The sequence below is a fragment of the Bufo gargarizans genome, chromosome 7 (genome assembly GCF_014858855.1).
Source record: "Bufo gargarizans isolate SCDJY-AF-19 chromosome 7, ASM1485885v1, whole genome shotgun sequence".
Lineage (NCBI taxonomy): Eukaryota > Metazoa > Chordata > Amphibia > Anura > Bufonidae > Bufo > Bufo gargarizans.
Genome location: NC_058086.1, coordinates 68,180,524 through 68,203,427, shown reverse-complemented (window position 1 = coordinate 68,203,427; position 22,904 = coordinate 68,180,524).

Below are 22,904 nucleotides of genomic sequence, written 5' to 3'. Positions count from 1 at the left end.
TGGGATACATGTTTAATTAATGTCAACCTAGTGTCAAATGCTAAAATCATCTCTGCAGAATGTGCTCGTAGCGCAACAGATCAGAAAGTGATTCCCTGTAGAAAGCAGCGCACTGAAGGATGGCACACTATCATCTACAGACCGATGTGCAACCTAGTTAGACTCAGGCTGATGATTATCGTATCTCATTGTACAGCGCTACTTAATACGTTGGTGCCATATAACTATCAAATGATTATGAAAATAGGATTGGATTTTCTCCAGAAAATCTCAGCACATGGGACATACCGTGCATATACTTAAAGGAAATGGACCTCCTTGGAAAATGTATTATAAAATATGCATAAACTCTACTGAAATAGTGGAAATGTGCGCTTCGTTACTTACAGGGGACATCATGTGTTTAATTTATTAGATGCAAGTCTGTAGAACAGAAATATTATGTTTGTGCATTTTTTAATGTTCTGAAATTTTTTAGATTTAACCCCATTAAGCTAGCTGACGATAGCGATGTGCTAATGTTAGCTAAACCTAACTAGCCTATTCCTACTTTTATCTATGCCCCCGTTACGCCAGAAATTTAACTTTTATAATATGCTAATTCGCCTCTAGGAGCAGGGGGGCGTTGTTCCTGCTCCTAGAGGCTCCGTTCTCCCACTTTTGTCTCCTCCCTCTAAGTCCTGATTGACAGGGCCAGGCCGCGCTCGCATCCGTCTGCCAGCCCTGTGCTCTGGTGAGAAGTGAGCCACGAAAATGTGGTGGAGGGCGCACTGCGCATGCCGAGCACTGGTTCTACTATTTCCATCGGGCCCATAGAAGTGAATGGGAGCTTTGCCAGTTCATGAGCAATGCGCTTCCTTTCACTTCTATGGGGAGAGCGCTTGGTGATGGCTGGACCGGAGTCCTCCAGACATAACTTTGCGGAGCTCCGTTCTCGATATAGGTGCGGGTCCCGGCAGTGGCTGGATAACTCCGGTCTAGCCACCACCAAGTGCTCTGTTCTCTATATAGGTGTGGGACCCACACCTATCAGACAATGGGGGCATATCCTAGCAATATGCCCCCAATGTCTGAGATGGAGACAGCCCCTTTAAGAAAGTGAACAGTCAATACACTAGCTGAGATGAGACAACCCCTGTAAGGAATCTGTTTTAATACGTAATTGTATTTACTATAAAAGGACAGTTTTTTTGGTAAAGAAGGCTGTATTATGGCATTCCCCTTTTATTCCTCCTGGAAATGTACAAATTTATTGGCAACTGGGTGTTACCATTCCCCGTGTCAAAAGACACTGTGTTAGCGCTGACTGGACAGCGTCAGTATGTGTAGGGACATGATATTACCCAGTTGTCAATCTATTCACACATTCCAAGAAGAATAACAGAGGGACAGCACAATGCAAAATTGTAAGAAAGGATGCTCCAGAAGTTTTGGCGAATCGCTTCGGATGAATCATGCAAAAACGAATCTCCATTTTACTGTGAAAATTGGCAGCGGAAAGACAGGAAGGAAGTAGATAGATGATCACATGACCCTGGGAGGGGGAGGGGGAAGGGCTTGCCCTGATTGGCTCAGAAGCTGACAGACAGCCTAATCAGCCAATCAGAGGCAGCATTCTGACAGGTCCTGCTGCTGAGACTGCATAGAAGGTCGTTCTGGGTTTTACTTCTGACCTGTGAGCATGTGTTGTGGCTGTGCCTGCAAAAGGAAATTGCAAAGCAGATACAATCCAGTAGTCAAGCTGTGCACACTAAGGTCCCTTTCACACGAGCGAGTTTTCTGCGCGGGTGCAATGCGTGACGTGAACGCATAGCACCACACTGAATCCTGACCCATTCATTTCAATGGGTCTGTGCAGATGAGTGGTTTTTTTTTATGCATCAGTTCTGCATTGCGTGAAAAATGCAGCATGTTCTATATATAATGCAGCCCTGGCCCCATAGAAGTGAATGTGAAGTTGAAATGAAATGGAAGAAAGTGCGGATGCAATGCGTTTTTCACTGATGGTTGCTAGGAGATGTCGTTTGTAAACCTTCGGTTTTTTATTACGCGTGTGAAAAACGCGCCAAAACGCATTGTACTCGCGCGGAAAAAACTGAACAACTGAATGCAATTGCAAACAAAACTGACAGAACTTGCTTGCAAAATGGTGTGAGTTTCACTGAATGCACCCTGAACGGATCCTGACCTAATCCGTCACGCTCGAGTGAAAGGGGCCTAATGGGACAGAGCAGGGAGATAGAATTAGGTAGATTGTAGGATTTTATCAGGGAAGGCTTAGCAGAGAGTAAAGGACTGGTCAGTTGTGAGTTGTTTCATAAAGCTTGCTGGCAAATTCTGTCCTGTCACAAATTCTATTTTTCTCTATATGGACAGCCAGCCAGCTTTTGTTTTTGCAAAACTAAAAACTTCAAGTTTCTACAGTTCATAGGGTTATTGCCCAGCACCCCAATAGCATACATTCTGCTGCAAATGCTGAGCAATTACCCCCTTTAGTTTTTTCTAAAAACCTCAATTTACTGTTTGAAATTGGGCATTTTCAGCAAGTGCATCAATATGCCCGTGTTGTTGAACGCATTGTATTACTGCAAGATAGCATTCACTTACTAATGCTAAGGCATTTTACTGAAATAACGCTATTAGTATACTCGTGTTATTTATCGCATTATGTTATAGCAAGATACCGTTCAGTTACAGCAAAGAGATTTTACTGCAATAATGCCATTAGTATACCTGTGATATTGAATGCATTGTATTACTACGAGATGGTGTTAAGATACAGCATAGTTGCAAAGGCATTTCACTACAATAATGCCATTAGTATACCTGTGTTATTGCGCACAATAAAAAAAAAAAAATTGTACTGGCACACATTATACGTGGGTATTTTTTGTACTAGCACACATTATAAGGGGCATTTTTGTACTAGTGCACATTATAAGGGGGTATTTTTGTACTAGTACACATTATAAGGGGGTATTTTTGTACTGAAGCATGTTATAAGGGGGTATTTTTCTACTGGCACACATTTTAATGAGAATTATTACTACTGGAGGACTATGGGGAACATGATTTCTAGTACGGGTACAATGGGGGCATTATTACTATTGGGGATACTGTTAACACTAGGTAGATAATTATTTCTATAAGTGGGACTTTGGGGAGCTTTATTACTGTGGGGGGCACCCTGGCACAATTACTTTACTATTATGGCTACACTATTAGTGTCAGGGACACTATTTGCTTGGCCCTAGTTATTTTTTTAGGGCACTGTATGCCAATAATTACTGAAGGGGACACTATCTGTGTGGTCCTAGTATTTTCAGGAGGATTATCTCTTTCTGCAGTATGGGTTATCTATTTCTGCAGTTTTTCTTCTTTTAAATATTCTCTCCTCTTTTACCTTGTTTATTCCCTTTATGTATTTAAAAGTTTCTATCATCTCCCCTCTATCTCGTCTTTCTTCCAAGCCATACCTACTCTTACCAGGAAAGATTAAAGGACCTTAATATGTATAGCTTGGAAGAAAGACTGAGACAGAGGGGATATGATAGAAACTTTTAAATACATAAAGGGAATCAACAAGGTAAAAGAGGAGAGAATATTTAAAAGAAGAAAAACTGCTACAAGAGGACATAGTTTTAAATTAGAGGGGCAAAGGTTTAAAAGTAATATCAGGAAGTATTACATTACGGAGAGAGTAGTGATGCATGGAATAGCCTTCCTGCAGAAGTGGTAGCTGCAAATACAGTGGAGGAGTTTAAGCATGCATGGGATAGGCATAAGGCCATCCTTCATATAAGATAGGGTCAGGGGCTATCCATAGTATTCAGTATATTGGGCAGACTAGATGGGCCAAATGGTTCTTATCTGCCGACACATTCTATGTTTCTATGTATTGGCAAGCACAGTGTGCACAGTATTGGGAGTGGCAGGATGAGCTGTTCAGAAGGTAGGAGGAAGATGAAAAAGTAGGAAACTAAGATGTCTGTTTGCCATACTCTGCAGAGACGAGAAACGGCTGAAAGAATGGAGAAGATGAGGAAAGACAATATCTACATCAGAGGAGACATCACTGGATGTAAGAGGTATGTGGCACTGTATTAGTATGTGTATTGTATGTAATGTTTTCCAAATATGTCTTTAACAGTAGGGCTGGAGGAAAGGGATTAGGTTGAGAATTTGGCATGCTTACATTTTTACCTAACAATTTTTACCCACAAAGCCGTGCATTACTATACCTGTTTTAGTGAACATGTTGTATTCCTTCAAAATACCCTTCAGTTACAGCTAAAGGATTTTACTGCAAAAACTGCATTATTATCATTATAAATTGTCATTACCAGTGTTCAGTGTGTTTGTAAAAAGGAAAGGGACATTTAATTGCACCTTGTGGCAGGCGCAGCACTATGAAGTGCCTTTTGCACTGTGACATTAGAAGAATTTTGGTATCTCTGACTTTTTAGTCTAACCAGACTGTCTATTACTCTGTAATTCCTCTATAGAAACAGTAGGTTTAAAGAGCACACCAAATGCTGGAAATAACTTCTTTATTAACTTCAACTTTTCTTCATATATAACACTGCCGCCTCCGCAGCAGATAGTCCATGTACAAAACACGTGTTGAAAAGATATCACAAAATGGCGGTGTGCATAAGATGGTGGTTCAAATGTTCAATCTATGAATTAACACATGTGGAATTATATACATAACAAAAAAGTGTGAAACAACTGAAAATATGTCATATTCTAAGTTCTTCAATGTAGCCACCTTTTGCTTTGATTACTGCTTTGCACAATCTTGGCATTCTCTTGATGAGCTTCAAGAGGTAGTCACCTGAAATGGTTTTCACTTCACAGGTGTGCCCTGTCAGGTTTAATAAGTGGGATTCTTGCCTTATAAATGGGGTTGGGACCATCAGTTGCGTTGTGGAGAAGTCAGGTGGATACACAGCTGATAGTCCTACTGAATAGACTGTTAGAATTTGTATTATGGCAAGAAAAAAGCAGCAAGTAAAGAAAAACGAGTGGCCTTCATTACTTTAAAGAGGACCTTTCACTCGTATACAAACTAAAAACTAACTCTATCTGTGGGCAGAGCGGCACCCAGGGGTACCCCTGCATTTACTAGTATGCCTGGGCGCCGCTCCGTTAGCCCGGTATAGGCTCTGTTGTCTCAGCTCCGTCTGTTGTATTGGACTGATTTTTTGTAGGAGGCGTGTCCCTTGCTGCAGTGCTGGCCAATCGCAGCACACAGCTCATAGACTGGCTATGAGCTGTGCTCTGCGATTGGCCAGTGCTGCAGCAAGGGACACGCCTCCTACAAAAAATCAGTCTAGTACAACATACGGACTGAGACACCGGAGCCTATACCGGGCGAACGGAGCGGCGCCCAGGCATACTAGTAAGTGCAGGGGGACCCCTGGGCGCCGCTCTGCCCACAGATAGAGTTAGTTTTTAGTTTGTATACGAGTGAAAGGTCCTCTTTAAGAAATGAAGGTCAGTCAGTCTGAAAAATTGGGAAAACTTTGAAAGTGTCCCCAAGTGCAGTCACAAAAACCATCAAGCGCTACAAAGAAACTGGCTCACATGCGGACCGCCCCAGGAAAGGAAGACCAAGAGTCACCTCTGCTGTGGAGGATAAGTTCATCCAAGTCACCAGCCTCAGAAATTGCAGGTTAACAGCAGCTCAGATTAGAGACCAGGTCAATGCCACACAGAGTTCTAGCAGCAGACACATCTCTAGAACAACTGTTAAGAGGAGATTTTGTGAATCAGGCCTTCATGGTAGAATATCTGCTAGGAAACCACTGCTAAGGACAGGTAACAAGCAGAAGAGACTTGTTTGGGCTAAAGAACACAAGGAATGGACATTAGACCAGTGGAAATTTGTGCTTTGGTCTGATGAGTCCAAATTTGAGATCTTTGGTTCCAACCACCGTGTCTTTGTGCGACGCAGAAAAGGTGAACGGATGGACTCCACATGTCTGGTTTCCACAGTGAAGCATGGAGGAGGAGGTGTGATGGTGTGGGGGTGCTTTGCTTTTGGGGATTTATTCAAAATTGAAGGCATACTGAACCAGCATGGCTACCACAGCATCTTGCAGCGGCATGCTATTCCATCCGGTTTGCGTTTAGTTGGACCATCATTTATTTTTCAACAGAATAATGACCCCAAACACACCTCCAGGCTGTGTAAGGGCTATTTGACCATGAAGGAGAGTGATGGGGTGCTGCGCCAGATGACCTGGCCTCCACAGTCACCGGACCTGAACCCAATCGAGATGGTTTGGGGTGAGCTGGACCGCAGAGTGAAGGCAAAAGGGCCAACAAGTGCTAAGCATCTCTGGGAACTCCTTCAAGACTGTTGGAAGACCATTTCAGGTGACTACCTCTTGAAGCTCATCAAGAGAATGCAAAGAGTGTGCAAAGCAGTAATCAAAGCGAAAGGTGGCTACTTTGAAGAACCTAGAATATTTTTTTTGTTATGTATATAATTCCACATGTGTTAATTCATAGTTTTGATGCCTTCAGTGTGAATCTACAATTTTCATAGTCATGAAAATAAAGAAAACTCTTTGAATGAGAAGGTGTGTCCAAACTTTTGGTCTGTACTGTATATAGTTCAGTATACAGTTCTAAACACAGTACTAGCAATATGAACATTATATAACAGTTTTAACTACCTATTTTGGCCTCTTGTTCACATAAAACGCAGCTCTCAGTGGAGTGAATGACTCTTCAGCTCCTGTCTCTGGTGAATAATAATTCCAGCAGCTCCTGCTAGGGGAATTCCCAGACAGGCTGTCTGTGAGGCTGGCTATGATTGGTGAAAACTCTTACTATACGAGAAGCTGGCTGTGATTGGTCTAGACTTCTGCCCAGCAACAACAGATTAACACTATGCATCCTCTGTATCTTTAGGTATTGAGGATTTATCTTTCTTTGGACGTTCTTCATGTAGTGGTGTAGGATGGCATCCTTTGCAAACGCTGCTTAGTAACATGGCCTTTTCTTAGGCATCTGAAACACAGTTGGTTATCCAGCACAAATTTTTTATTTTCTTCTTGGGACTTTTCCTTCAATTGTTGGCACTTATGTATGGAGTGGTTCTCTCCACAGAACATACACTTGAAGGTAGTCTGAAGATTTGTCGGTTCTGTCTATCTACTGATCCCAGTAGTGACTTTGGACTTGCTCTCATAGGTATCTGGACCTTTAGCTGCTGCGTTGGTTGCAAAGCTAGTTGCTCTTGCACGTCTTATCTCTCTCGCAGGCCTTTCTTCTAAGGATTTTAAGACGTAAGATGATGTTACTGGATTACATGTTATCCGTGCTTCCTTATTGACAAACTCAGAGAACTCTTTAAAACTTGGGAAGTTCTTACCTAGATCTAACTGTTTAGTCACATAGCAATTCCATCTAGAAGCCACTTCTTCAGGTAGCTTAGTTAGCATCCTGTGGTTTTCTAGATACTCGTTCAGTACTTCCAGTCCTTGAACATGTGGGATCGCATTGCTGCATGCTTGCAATAAGTCACCATACTTTTGGAGTCTGAAGTGTTCTTTAGGACCTATTTTAGGCCAGTTATTCAGTTTCTTTCTAAAGGCTCTTTGTACTAAGAAAGGATGACCATATCTTGCATTCAATTTTTCCCAGGCTTGTTTGTAGACTTCTTTGTCTTTTCTATAGAAGTTACCTTTAAGAGCTACCTTGTTTTCTCCATCAACATATCTCTGAAGGTAGAATAAATTGTCAACTGGACTGAAGCAATAATGCTCAATGATCATTTCAAAACTTGCCTTCCACTCTATGAACTTCAGTACGTCCCCTGAAAATACAATAGGTTCCAAAACGGGAAGTCTAGCTGTCACGAGGGTGTCAAGAGCCACGTCTGACTCCGTTATATCCGGGGTCAGGAAGTCGCAGCGGGTGGCTGCGCGCTCTATGTCTAAAGATCACGTTGTTTCTTAGTGATTGTTTTCTGTGTTTGCCTTGCAATCCTTTTTGTCTCACTCAGGGATCCGTAGCTTCTCCTCCTCAGCTGTTTCTTGTCTGCCACTCCCAACCTCCTTATATTCTCCTCTCACACTTCTCTAGTTGCCAGTTATAGAGCTTCCTGCCTTGACATCTATACTGACCCACTGGAGCTGTGAATCCTGGTTGTTGTTCCAGAGTGCTACCCTCCGGATCCCTGTTGGGCTTTTTTGTTGTCTCCTGTTGTCGCCCACCTGGGATTATATGTTTAGTCTGTATTGTCTGTCCTCCCCTTGGTGTTTTCCTTTAGAGCTAGTGGTGCGGACTAGTGTTCCCACCGCCCTGTTCACTATCTAGGGCTCATCTTAGGGAAAGCCAGGGTTTTAGGCACGTGATCGGCGTACGGGTGAGGAACCCGTCTAGGGACGTCAGGGCAGCCAGGTGCCAGCCGCAAGGTGAGTCAGGGGTCACCACCTTCCCTCTCACTTGGGCAGGGCCTTCCTCTTTCCCTCCCTCTGTGTCACGTATGTGATAGTCACGCCGATCGTGATACTAGCTAGGACTGTTCTCTGTGGTCTTACTGGGACAATGGTTGTAACATTCTCCTGAGCATTGCCGTGGCATCTAGGAAAAGAATCAATTAGGTGAGTCCTTTTCTTAATCTTTTCCGGTAGAGATATAGGGTAAATTCACACCTTTTTCCTAACACTGGACTAAGCCTCTCTTTGTTTTTATGAGCAGGGATGGAAGTTGTTGAGGAAGGGTGGTAGATATGCATGCCTACTGGGGCATGCATATATATATGTATGGGCGGTGCATAATCCCCTCAGAGGGCGATGTGCGCAGATGTGCCCAGCACCTGCGCCCATCTGCCTCTGATATTCTCCAGGGGCTCATTCATGCCCCTGTGGGAATTCATATATATGTGCCCCCTTGATATATGTGCCCCCTTGTGTCCCCCTTATTACATATGTTGCCCCCTGACCATATATGCCCCCTGAATTAACCCTATAATCCATATATGCTTATAGATGTGCCCCAAGCATCTATGGGCATATATGGCCGGAATCCCACCTGCTGGGGAGGGGGAGTGGAGGAGACGAGGAGACCGACAGTTGGACAATTAGGTCCAGCGTCGGCCTCTACAAAGGACAGAGGATCAATAAGATCCTTTGCCCTTTGTCACCATCTCCGGCAGCGCCGGAGATGGTACGCCTCACAGAGACATGGGAACAAAGAGTTCCCATGCCCCTGTGAGTGGCTGACCTCCGGCGCTGTAATTACAGCGCCGGAGGTAGGCGTCCGCTTCACAGGCGGGAGGATCAAAGGATCCCCCCCCCTGGAAGCGCGCTCCGAGATCCTCAGGCCGGCGCGGTGACGTCACATCACCGCGCCGGCCCACGTGTTCAGGCCGGCCGTGCGCATGCGCACGGCGACAATAAGAGGACTGCGAGCGGGCGCTGCCAGGCTTAAATAGGCCAGGCGGCGCTCCGCTCGGCAGTCAGGTAAGTGACCCAGCAGAAGAGGCATCCCCTGGACCAACGAGCCCCCCTGGACAACGAGCATAACACCGCTAAGTATCTCTCCCTTATACTCCAATCCCTACCACTATCCCACCAACGGTTTCCCTGACCCCATACTGCTTACCCTAAATCCCACCAACATTTTACCCCTTTATATCCCTGACCCCATATTGTTCCCTGACCCCATATTGCTCACCCTAATCCCACCAACATTTTACCCTTTAAATCCCTGACCCCATACTGCCCCTTGTTACCCTATTACCCCTGATTCCTAACCCTTATATTGTACCCTGATTTACCCTAATCTCTGCCCTGTTACCCTTGCTGTGTTCAACCCTTATTTTGTGGTAGCCCTGTCGTGCCCACCCCCAGATACCTCACCCCTATTACCCCATAGGGATAGTATAGAGCCAGGCGGGAGGGCTGTCATACCTGTATGTGTGTATTGTATAGTTAGATTGTGGGTGGAATTTGGGAACGTATAGTGTAGTTGAGTACTGTATATTTAGTGCTGTATTGTTAGTGTATTGCGTAGTGTATTGTAGTAATAAATACTGTGTTACTTGTAACTATCTGTGTAACGTGTAGTTATTGGCGATAGTTAGTTCAGTAAGGCGCATGCAGCTAGCGTAGTGAGTAGTGTAAAACATAGCGAAAGTATTGTGTAATTGTTATAAAGGTATAAATAGGCGGAGTCATCACTAGACGGCTCCTCCTATTTATGAATATTAATTACCGATATTCGCATAATATTAGTGATTAATATTCTCCCTTTACAGAAGTATAATCACTTATTTCTTCACTACATGATGGAGATTTCCTTCCATTCTCCTGGGCATATGAAGGAAAGTAGGAGTCTTTTTCTTCACTTAGTACAGATTTAAACCTATGACTACTCTGACTCATATCCTCCTCATGTACTCTGAGTCTGGCTTCTATGATCTTAACTTCTTTCTGCCTTTCCAGACTTTTCAATTCAGCTTCCATTTGATGGTGCTGTGCCTCCTTTTCAGCTTCCATTTGATGGTGCTGTGCCTCCATTTCAGCTTCCATCTGATGGCGTTGTGCATCCATTTCAGCTTCCATCTGATGGCGTTGTGCATCCTTTTCAGCTTCCTTTTCAACCATCAGTTGACACTGCACCTTGTTGGGAGCTTCCATCTCAATTTCTGCTTTCTTGACAGCAAGTTGTTCAGCTAATTCCTTTCTTTTGGCTGAAGTATTTGAGGACTCTGATATGTGGGTGGCACTTCTGCTAGCGAAGAAAGTCACACTTGAGATTGTGGTAACACCTAACGACCTAGCATAGTCTCTCATAAAAAGCTCGTTCATTCTACTTCTTGCTTTAACTTCATCATAGTTTGCTGCAGATGATAGTTCTCTCATGAGCTTTACTAAATCTTTAGTGACCGCAGTACATGTGTCCATGTTCCTTACATTATCCTCGGAAGGTGTCGTAAGTGACCGCCAGTTGACATATGCTGCCATAAGCTCTGATTCTGATTCTTCTACCATCTCTACCATATCACTCAAGTTCCTTTTTATACTTTCTTGCTTTAGCTTTCTTGGAATGTCTTTAATGTATGATTTCCACTTCTCATACATTCTGGCAAACTTTTTTCCTTTTAATGCTGCTTCTTGCTCCAAATTTTCCAGCCTCTTTGGGGCTGGTTTTCTGGCACGCGATGAACGTCTTAGTTCATCTGCTTGGGCTATATTTGTTTGAGGCAAAACTAATGCTGCATCAGACTATTCTACATCAGACAGGTTCCCTTGCTCTTCCCCCTCTACTCTGTCTATCTTTGTATCCTCTAACAGTGGCATGGTAATACTAGGCTCAGACATTTTACTTTAAATGCAGTACTGGCAATCAATACAAATATTAAGAGTCCTTTCACTTTAAATGCAATATTGACAAATACAGAAATAAATGACTTTCACTTTAAATGTAACAGCTATAAATGCAGGGAATAAATGACTTTAACTTTAAATGCAATAGAGTCTGTGTAATACAAACTGTCCTTTGTTTTACTTTAAAGTCTTTATCTGAACACAAAAATGTCTCTTTATGCCAAAGCCTATATGCAATGATAATTAATAAAAGGAAAGCTCTGACCTTATTCTGAAGAGCAGGAACAAATGTCAATCTTAAGGGAGACGTGTCTTTTCCTGATATGATGCGATGCTGTGCGCTGACTTGCGATGCTCTGTGCAGACTCGCGATGCTCTGGCTTGGATACACTGCTTGCGATGTTCTGTTCTGACTTGTGATCTCTTTGTGCTGACTTGCGATGCGCTGGCTTGGATACCCTGCTGCAGACTTTGGGCCTAGTGGCGGGAAACTAGCTGGCTGCAGTACGTGGTCTTTCTGTGGATACCGGTGCGGGCACTCTAGCTCTGGACTTTGGCCTCCCTCCATGCTTCTCTTCTCTCTCTCTCTAAGAATCGCAAGAGGGTTGGCGCTCTTTCTCTGACTATTTTGCCTTTGCCGTTCTGCCACTTTAAGAGTCAACTGCAGTTTGACTAATGCACTCATTCTATGGCCTCTATGGTAGCTCTGCTTAGGTGTCTACCTATCACTTCGCCCTCTGAGGGTAATAGTTCCACTGTGGCAGGCGCAGCACTATGAAGTGCCTTTTGCGCTGTGGCATTAGAAGAATTTTGGTATCTCTGACTTTTTAGTCTAACCAGACTGTGCGTTACTCTGTAATTCCTCTAGCGCCGTTCTATGGAAACAGTAGGTTTAAAGAGCACACCAAATACTTGAAATAACTTCTTTATTAACTTCAACTTTTCTTCCTATATAACACTGCCGCCTCCGCAGCAGATAGTCCATGTACAAAAAGATATCACAAAATGGCGGTTTGCATAAGATGGTGATTTAACTGTTCAATCTTGTCATTCAACATAAAATGGTGGATATATTTCTTTCTTAAGTATCTGTACTCTCACTTTAAGTTATTTAAGCACTTTATGATCTCTCTGAGAGGTATATCTGAGGTCTAACTAATAGTTAACTTGCAGTATGCAGTTAGCAGTGACTATTTGCAGATTGGTTGAGTATGATCTGGTATGGGTGTATGCAATATGGATTGCAATATGAAATCTGAATGCTTTCAATTTGTAGCTTGCAATTTGTATTTGCAATTTGTATTTGCAAATGAATTTTCAATTGGTGGAACTGTAAGTAAACATATATATCTAGTTCAGTATAGAGTTCTAAACACAATTCTAACAATATGAACATTATATAACCGTTTTAACTACCTATTTTGGCCTCTTGTTCCCATAAAACTCAGCTCTTAGTGGAGTAAATGTCTCTTCAGCTCCTGTCTCTGGTGAATAATAATTCCAGCAGCTCCTGCTAGGGGAATTCCCAGACAGGCTGTCTGTGAGGCTGACTATGATTTGTGAAAACTCTTGCTGTATGAGAAGCTGGCTGTGATTGGTCTAGACTTCTGCCCAGCAACAACAGATTAACACTATACATTCTGTTGTTTCTGCTATGTCACTGAGCTTACCTTACATTGCAAAATGAATCTTAAAGGCATATTATCTTTTTCTGCTTCTGTGAACACAAACTATAACAGGTATATGACATCCAAAACATGATGTCACAGTAAATAACTCTGATTTTGTCTTTAACACATAAACATAGGAACTGTATTAAGGCTATTGGCAGGTCTAGCTGTATACACATATAAGCTATACTAGCAACCTAGGACAGGTCTTAGCTGGCCAGCTACACACCTCTTCCTTTAAATTACAGGGGGGAAAAAACACTTCTTCTAATTTTGCTAGTACTGTTTAATAATCTGTATACCAAACCTGTGACTTTTCATTTATACAAACACAAAAGACCCATGCCTCAGCATCCGAGAGTCAGAATGTGGGTAGTGGTGCAAACAGCAGTAGCAGCCCCAGCCATCTGGCAATTAGTAGAGTAGTAGTTCTACTAGTAGTAGGCCACAGTTCTCTATGACTTCTGATTGAGGACAAAGATGATGACATTGTGGACTGGATGGCTAACTCCTTCTCCTAGTAACAACAGGATGATCAGCATCATCTATGTCTTCACTGCCCCTTTCTAATGGGCCACCTTCTTTTTTCCTAAGAAAAGGCAACAAAACTCCACGCATTGTGGAAGATACTCAAGAGAGTCTCCCTGTTGAGGACTTGTGTGGAAAAAGTTAGTGTTTGGAATACCATGAGGAGGAGTTTCAGTGAGAGGTGGTGGACCCCATGCATTACTGTCTTGTTGTTGTTGGTAGTAATGGCACTTGTACTCACAGTGGTGTCAGTAGAGGCAGTGGCAGCGACAATGGCACTCGGAGCAAATATAAATCGGGAAATCAGGAGGAGGCCAAGAAGCCATATCACAGCCTGATAAAAGTGGCTGGAAGAGTGAGGACTCTGACGACCATCAATAAAGAGCAGAGGCAACGTACGGCCAGAACCTTCTAAAAAACTGCCAGGGACAGATCTGCTTTTCTTATGATCAACTCAGGAACTGGTCATGCCTCGGAGAGGCACAGGATCAAAACCTGACAGACCTTAGCCAAGCTTGGCTGCCACTAGCATTGTGCATGTATGACCTGTCTAGCAGTTTTTCTCCACAGTGCCGAAAAAAAGAAAGAAGCATTGCCATTGGGAAGATCTGCATGATTAAAATAAGCGGTGGCCATTCAAACACAAATGTCGGTACCATGTCTCTATTGCAACTTCACATGAAGCAGCTGTCTTTCATAGCATTAGGTTAATGTTTTTCACAGCAGTGGAAAGGCAGCATTGCCTTGTTGGGAACTCACATGGAGAAAGTCTCATAGATGAGGAAGTGGAGGAGGAGGAGCTACCACTGGAGGAGGAGCTGCTTGTGCAGGAGAACAAAGCTGATGATTATGATGACACTGGCCATAATGACCAATCATATCAGTGGGGGCGGAGCCAGAAAGAACTGGGGCCTCAGGCATGCTGGCAAGCATGGCAATCTGTATGTTTGCTTGCTTACATACTCACATGTGTATCGTTACCATCAAGCAATCTGATAACTACTACATAGCCATGCTTTTAGATCCTCGCTATCAAAGCAAAATGGGAGAATGTTTTCCTGTTGCCGAAAGGAATGCCAAATTGCTTTATTACCAGAATAAAGTGTGTATGCAGATTTACTCAGCTTTCAGCGACTAGACACTGGTTTTGAAAATTTTACTAATTGGACACAAAATGAATTTCAAGTTCACTCATCTCTACTAATGCTAAAGACCAAACATGGCTAGTGAAGTCTATGGGTCAGTGAAAGCTATTGACAGAACATGAATAACATCTATATTCTGTTAGTGGTTTCCACTGACCATTGATAAGAGGTGCTCTGGAAATCCATTTATTTGCCTAGCAGTGGAATACAGATAACATACGGAGGGCAAAAAACAGGCACATGGTCCTTTTACGGCATCTTCACAAATGAAACACTGACTGCCTTGTCACCATCACGGATGTGTGAAAGAGGCCTAAGTCTCATGCATCATTGTGGTCCACCAACAACAGATCAACAAAATACGGATAGCTTCAGTGTTCATTCCATATTTTCTCACTCTCATCAATAGAAAGGCTTAATCTCAGTTGCAATGTTGACCAAAATATGGCACGTCCTAATTCATGGAATGACCATCTGGATCCATCAAAAATATGGATGTGTCCATGACCTAATAAAAATTAATGGGTCAGCGTGATGTCCACAAAAAATGAGGCTAGCACACAGATGAAAAATGCAGTCATGTGCGTGAGGACTTTAAAGGGGTTATGCAGCCTGTTTATTTTGACCTACCCTATGATCAGTGGGGGTCTGACATCCGGCACCCCCGCTGATCATCTGTTTCAATGGTGCACTGCCTCCTCTTCATTGCACTTGTCTCCCTTGCCGCGGCAGCATAGTGTAATTACAAGTACTCGCTCCATTCAAGTGAATGGAATAAGTACTTGTAATTACCCTCGCTTCCGAGACAACGGGCATTGTAATGAAGAGAAAGAAGCGCTCACATGGAGCTACAGCTGATTAGTGAAGGTGTACAACCTCTCTCATGTTATTATATTTCTGTAGTTGCATGGTTTGCTTGTATGTTTCACTCTGAGTCTAATCCTTATAAAGTCTGTGTAGGTCACTGCAGGATCAGGCCAGCCACATGAGCCACTCGTATTATAATATTTAATTGGTGGCATTCAGCTTAAAAAAACAAGCAAAAGAAAAAAAAAATAACCTTTATGCTGCTAAAACAAGAGAAACCGGAGCGATCCTTGTTTTCTGTAATTGCAAGCCAATTATGAAAAATATTTCAGCTTTCTTTTCTGTAATTATATAATTCCTAGATAGTTATATCTCAATACAAATATTCTGTATTAGGCTACTTTCACACTAGCGTTCGTCGGTCCGCTCGTGAGCTCCGTTTGAAGGGGCTCACGAGCGGACCCGAACGCAGCCGTCCAGCCCTGATGCAGTCTGAATGGAGCGGATCCGCTCAGACTGCATCAGTCTGGCGGCGTTCAGCCTCCGCTCCGCTCTCCTCCGCACGGCCAGGCGGACAGCTGAACGCTGCTTGCAGCGTTCGGGTGTCCGCCTGGCCGTGCGGAGGCGTGCGGATCCGTGCGGATCCGTCCAGACTTACAATGTAAGTCAATGGGGACGGATCCGTTTGAAGATGCCACAATATGGCTCAATCTTCAGGCGGATCCGTCCCCCATTGACTTTACATTGAAAGTCTGGACGGATCCGTACGAGGCTATTTTCACACTTAGGCTGTTTTATGCTAAAATAATGCAGACGGATCCGTTCTGAACGGAGCCTCCGTCTGCATTATTATGATCGGATCCGTTCAGAACGGATCCGATCGAACGCTAGTGTGAAAGTAGCCTTAGCCAGAAGCAGAGTAATTAGAATAAAGCACGTTTTTTGTTCCAGTTTTCTAAGCTGTTGTCCACGATGGACTTACTAGACATGCTCAATCGGGGACCCATCATGTATCAAAATAATAAAATGTCCGATCCTATAGGTATCATTCCTGGGACACTGGCGCACATTTACTAAGGGGCTTGCGACTATTTTAGGCGTAAAGTGATTGCAAGTCCCCTTTGATGAGTAAATATTGTTGCATGACAGGTTTTACGCTGTGTCCACTAATTGGGTAAGACAGGGGCGTGTCGGGGGCCTTGACATTTAGGCCCCTTTCACACGGGGCGAGTTTTCCGCGCGGGTGCAATGCGTGACGTGAACGCATTGCACCCGCACTGAATCCTGACCCATTCATTTCAATGGGGCTGTGTACATGAGCGATGTTTTTCACGCATCACTTGTGCATTGCGTGACAATCGCAGCATGTTCTATATTTTTCACGCAAGGCAGGCCCTATAGAAGTGAATGGGGCTGCGCAAAAATCGCATTGCATCCGCAAGCAAGTGAGGATGCAGTGCGATTTTCACGGATGGTTGCTAAGGAGATGATGTTAATAAATTGGGATGAGCCCCGGGACCCCATTAAAGTCCATTTACTTTATTATTTTATCAGTGATGGCCAGTTCGCATTGTTCGCCCGAGAACACATGCGGGCTGCCATCTTTTCTCACAAGTCTGGCGAGGCACAGGTAAGCCCTTAACCGGGCCTGTGCGCAAGCCAGTCTGAAATCAAATGCGGTCAGCGGGAGCAGGCAGTTCCGAGAACAGCCGCTGGGGGCCTTCATCGGGCTGTTCTTGGAACTGCCTGCTCCCACTGACCGCATTTGTTTCAGACCGGCTCGCGGCACAGGTAAGGGCTTACCTGTGCCTCGCCGGACTTGTGAGAAAAGATGGCAGCCCGCATGTGTTCGCAGGCGAACAATGCAAACTGGCCATCACTGTATTTTATGTTATAATGGAAAATAATTGCATTGTTTAATACAGAATGCTAAGTAAAATGTCCATTTAGGGTTAAAAAAGAATAAAAAAAATTACTCACCTCACCCACTTGATCGCGCAGCCGTTATCGTCTTCTTTCTTATTCTTGCAGGACCTGCAAAAGGACCTACGCTGACGTCATCGCGCTCACCGCGTGGATGAGGTGAGTAATTTTTTATATTCTTTTTTAACCCTCAATGGACATTTTACTTAGCATTCTGTATTAAACAATGCTATTATTATTATTATAACATGGTTATAATGGAAAATAATTAAATCTACAGAACACAGAGCCCACACCCGAACTTCAGTGAAGAAGTCCGGGTTTCGGGTCTGGGTACCAACATTCAGTTTTTTTATCACGCGCGTGCAAAACGCTTTGCACTTGCGTGGAAAAAACTGAACAATGCAACGCAATCGCAAACAAATTGTGTGCGAACTCGCACGGGTTTCCCTGAACCCGCCCGCAACGCATCCAGACTGGAGAAGGCACGCTCGTCTGCAAGGGGACTTACACCTGGAAACAGGGGACAGGAGCTGGCATAGTTTTTACGCCAGGCACAAGGACTTCCACAGATGCGCCTAATTTATAACGAGGTGCCCTGCCATTTTTTCTTTCCAGCATAAGGATCAGGTCTTAAGGGATCAGCAATCACAAATGGGTTGTCCAGGAAATAAAGCCGTCCATAGGTTATATCTGGTAATGCAGCTGAACTTCACTGAAGTGTAAGGGGCTGAACTTATAATACCGCGCAGAACCTATGAACAGATGTGTTTTTTGGGTTTTTTTGGGGGGGGAAGAAAGCCGCCATTTTTTTCTAACCCTGCACAGCCCCTGAGATCAGGCACCTTGTTATATTATAGCACTGCCACACATCATCGCAGTGCTGCATTTTGAATGCATTCTAAAAATAGCTTTAAAAATGTGGTTTTTGCAACAACATATCTGCGTTCATGCCACGCTTCCTTCCAACAAGGGGAACACACAGCAAACTTGAATTACATTAAAGTAACTCAATTTTATAATTAATGTAATTGAAGTTTGCTCTGTCTGATTGGCTTTATTTTTCCATTGCTGGAAAGAAGCACAGATATTGTTGCAAAAAGTGCATGCATTTGTTCAATGCATTTTCCCCCCCGAATCCACAGCTCCTCAGTTGTACAGAACCAAAGACAGAGCTGTAGACATTTATAGAGTGCTATGGTACCCCTTTATGCCTCTGATATCATACAGAGATGTACAGAGATTTTTTTTTTTTCTTGGATTTTGTGTGAATGCCCAGAAAAAAAATCCATGCTGTCAGATGCAGTATGCTGAAGGTATTTTCTCTCTGTAATACAGTGCCATATGGAGGAACCATATGGCAGCATACTGAGCATCTACAACTCTATACAGGGGCATAAGTATAGGAGGTGCCGACATAGCAGTCATCTCCGGGGCCCTGGTGCCTGAGGGAATGGAAAGGCCCTTTTACGACATACCAAGAAGCCGACATGAAAAAATTTCACATTTTGGTAGTGAGTACTTTTACCGATTTTGTATTGGGTCATAGGGACTCCAACTATTGTTCTGTCATAAATTAAAGCTGCACCATTGTAAAGACTATGGGGATCATTTATCAAACAGAAATACGCCTATATTAGGCATATTTCTGGTGCCGATTGCGGCGCAAAGGTCCTTTACACCGCCATCTGTGACTTTTCCCCGCTCACGCCAGTTCTAAAAAGGTGGGCATGGCATGGGCGGGGAAGGGGACAGGCTGGCAGGCTCATCTCAATTACCATTTTCTATGCCTGCTTTAGGTGTAGAAAATGGTCTAAATGTAAAACAGCAAGGACGTTGTTTTATGGTTAGAAGCCGCAGTGGATCCGCCGAAGTTATGTAGAGGCCGGTGGATCCACCGCCAGTGCAGGTCTTTATTAAGACCGCCATTTTAAAAAGTTAAGTCTTTAAAATATTCAGTGTCACTGAACTTTGAAAAAACTTTTGATATATCATAGCAACATATCAAAGGTTTTGACTGGTGTATTGGTTGATGTCTGAGTGCTGAGACCAGCACTAATTGCTTGAACGAGAAGAGAGAAGCACTTGCATAGTACTCTCTCTCCTCACTGCAGGTGATGGAATCGAGACGGACTCGTAGACTTCTATTGAGCCCATCTCCTGCAGCATGAGTGTGGCAGGCGCAGCACTATGAAGTGCCTTTTGCGCTGTGGCATTAGAAGAATTCTGATATCTCTGACTTTTAGTCTAACTAGACTGTGTGTTACTCTGTAATTCCTCTAGTGCCGTTCTATGGAAACAGTAGGTTTAAAGAGCACACCAAATGCTTGAAATAACTTCTTTATTAACTTCAACTTTTCTTCATATAACACTTCCACCTCCGCAGCAGATAGTCCATGTACATAACAGTTGTTGCATAAAGATTCATAAAATGGCGCTATGCATAAGATGGTGGTTCAACTGTTCAATCTTGTCATTCAACATAAAATGATGGATATATTTCTTTATTCAGTATATTTACTCTCACTTTAAGTGATTTAAGCACTTTATGATCTCTCTGAGAGGTATATCTGAGGTCTAACTAATAGTTCTACTTGCTGAATTTGGTCGCAATTTGCAGTAACTATTTGCAGAGTGGTTGAGTATGATCTGGTATGGTTCTATGCAATTTAGATTTGGTAGAACTGTAAGTAAACACACATATAACTGGTTCAGTATACAGTTATAATCACTACATTAACAATAGGAACATTATATAACTGTTCTAAATACCTATTTTGGCCTCTCTGCTTCCATAAAACACAGCTCTTAGTGGAGTTAATGTCTGTTCAGCTACTCTCCTCTGGTGTAATGATTATAGCAGCTCCTGCTAGGGGTATTTCCCACACAGGCTGTGTGTGAGGCTGGCTGTGATTGGTCAAGACTCCTGCCCAGCAACAACACTTTAACTCTATGCTTTCTGTTTCTGCTGTGTCATTGAGCTTACCTTACATTATATAATGAATTTAAAAGGCATGCTATATTTTCTGCTTCTGTGAAGACAAAATATAACAATTATAGGACATCCAAACATGAAGTCACTGTAAATAACTCTGCTTTTGTCTTTAACACACAAACATAGGAACTGTATTAAGGTAATTGGTAGGTCTAGCTCTATAAACATATAAGCTATGTTAGCAACCTAGGACAGGTCCTAGCTGGCCAGCTACACTCCCACCAAAATTATCTATAATTCTATGTTCTTAGTGGTAGGACTTAAACATAAATTTTTGGAATTCTCGATCAGGTTCTTTACTTCCAAATGTCTTTTATCACTCTCAAGTTGAACAACTAACTTCTGTATAGGATGTTCCAACTTGAGTGGAGTAGTGAGACGTTTTCCCTATTAGTCAAGTTTTGAGTAACAACACTCTTCTTACTAGTTTGTCTTCATCCTTTTGAACTTCTAGAACTTTGGCGAATTTCCATTGACTTCTAGGTAAATATTCTTCTTTTACTAACTACTATGTCACCAACTTGGACATTTCTTCTGGGTGTTTTCCATTTACTTCTTAGCATAAGATTGGCTAAGTACTCTTTCCTCCATCTATTCCAAAACTGTACTGATAGATATTGAACTCTTCGCCATCTCCTTTGGTGAACTTGCCAGGCGATGGCTGTATGTAATAAGACTTAAGGTGAAGTAGATGGTTGAGAGTTAAAGGGTCCTAACTTGTTGGATCATTGATGTTATCAACTGTAAGTGGACGACTTCTAACAATAGACATTACTTCATAGAATAGGGTCCTAAGTGAAGCATCATCTATTCTTCCGGCTTTCCTTTTCAACACTGAACTTAATACATTTCTTATAGTTATGATTTGTCTTTCCCAAACTTTTCCTGTATGGCTTACATGTGGAGCATTCATGTAAAAATCACACTTTTTCTCTAACAAATATTCAGTTACTTTATCTCTATCAATCTCTTGTGGAGCTCATTCTTTGATCCGTCAAAATTAGATCCTTGGTCAGATCTAAGCTCTCTGACAGTACCTCTAATGGCTGTGAAACATCTCAAGGCGTTGATGAATGCGTTAGTTGACATATCTTCTAACATTTCCAGGTGAATTGCCCTGGAGCTTAGACATGTAAATATTAGTCCATATTGCTTGTACTCCTTGCAGTTCTGTTTGGTGATGAATAGGCCAAAACAATCCATTCCGCTATAAAATAAAAATGGTGGTGATGGGTTTACACGATCTGCCGGTAAATCTGCCATTCTTTGTTCTTCGGTAGGTCTACGTGCCTTTCTGCAGACTACACATTTACTTATATACTTTGTTATAACTTTGCTTCATTTCAGTATCCAGTAACCACCTTCTCTCAAACAGCTTTGGGTAAAGCTTCTTTTTGATGTAAGGATTTGTTGTGGTAGTGATCAATAATTAATTTTGTGAAGGTAGAGTTTTTGGGTAGAATTGCTGGATGCTTCACTCTGCTAGGTAACGATGCATTTTCTAGTCTCCCTCCCATTTTCAGTATACCATTTCACAGAACAAGAATAAGCTTGAGCTACTACATTTATGACTGTATTCCATTTTGAACATCTAGCTAGTTTTTCAAGTATGTCATTGTCACAGCTGAGGATGGGGAAAACCCTCAGCCATGCGATGCCAGAAGATGAATGGTCAGTGCAAGGCCAGGACAGGAATCAGGTCACCTCCTATCAACCCCTAATTATGACCCTGTCTCCTAGCCGTATGAGCCGACCCTGATGGTAGGAGGGCTCATACTCCGGAACCTGATATTCCTGCTAGCCCTCAGGGTGGCCCTGGACTAGGAGCTGGGTAAGACTACCTGTTCCTCCTAGATACGGACGAACAGGAGTCTCACTGGCCAAGCTATAAAGAAAGGGGAAACAGAAACAGACATATGGCAATGGCAGGTAAGTGCAACTAGTACCACACCTACCTGCCACCAACACAGAGCCTGGAACCCATGTATAAGTGCTGCTGTCCACAACAACACAAGAGACACAGCACACACCACACAGGAACCCAGGAAACCATACGCTGCAATAAATAAAGAGACCAAAGCAACATCTTCACAACACCATACATGAACTTATGACCACAAGGGTGGCCCCCACTGGCAGATGGTATAAGACAGGAGGCTGACTCCAGCTAGCCATGGCTGAAGTACCCCCCAGACTAGTGATCTTAACTGAGGCTTTATAGGCCCAAGTAGCCACACCCACACAGACACACCCAGTGTTCACACACACAGAAGGGATTTAACCGTTCCAACACAAGGCAAGGGAAGACGGCCACTTAAAGGGGAAGTACACACACAAACACACACTTCACCTGTCGCCGCGGCCAACGGCATGCGTGGCAACCATGTCCTGGGGATCAGCCAGAAGGCCGAGACACTGCCACCACATGCATACAACACCAAACGCAGCCACGGGCAACCAAGTGAAGGAAAATGTCACTATACAC